The sequence below is a fragment of the Geospiza fortis genome, unplaced genomic scaffold, assembly GCF_000277835.1.
Source record: "Geospiza fortis unplaced genomic scaffold, GeoFor_1.0 scaffold855, whole genome shotgun sequence".
In the NCBI taxonomy this organism is placed as follows: Eukaryota; Metazoa; Chordata; class Aves; order Passeriformes; family Thraupidae; genus Geospiza; species Geospiza fortis.
Genome location: NW_005054684.1, coordinates 152,327 through 152,787, shown reverse-complemented (window position 1 = coordinate 152,787; position 461 = coordinate 152,327).

The window sequence follows — 461 nt, the reverse complement described above, 5'->3', positions numbered from 1 at the left end:
GGCCTGAAGGCGGCGGGGCGGGGTAGGGGGCGGAGTCAGCGCGAAGTTCGCAGCTTCCTATTGGTCGATTATGTGAAAGCCACGCCCTTGGATCAGACCACGCCCCTTTCCGGTGAGGGCACGCATGGTGCCCACGGTGGGGGTGGGGGGGAGGCGACACCCCCGAATTGTCCCCAAGGAGGGCATCGGGGGGTCCCTGGGTATTGAGGGGTCCCTGGGCATTTGGGGTACCCAGGCTCTGAGGGGTCTCTGGGCACTGAGGGGTTCCTGGGCATTTTGGGGTCCCTGGGCATTGGGGGATCTCTGGGCACTATGGGGGCTCTGGGCACTGAGGGGTCTCTGGGTGTTTGGGGATCCCTGGGCATTTTGGGATCTCTGGGCATTTTAGGGTCCCTGGGCACCGATGGGACCCTGTGCATTCGGGGGCCACTGGGCACTGGGGTGGTCCCCGGGGGGCCCCC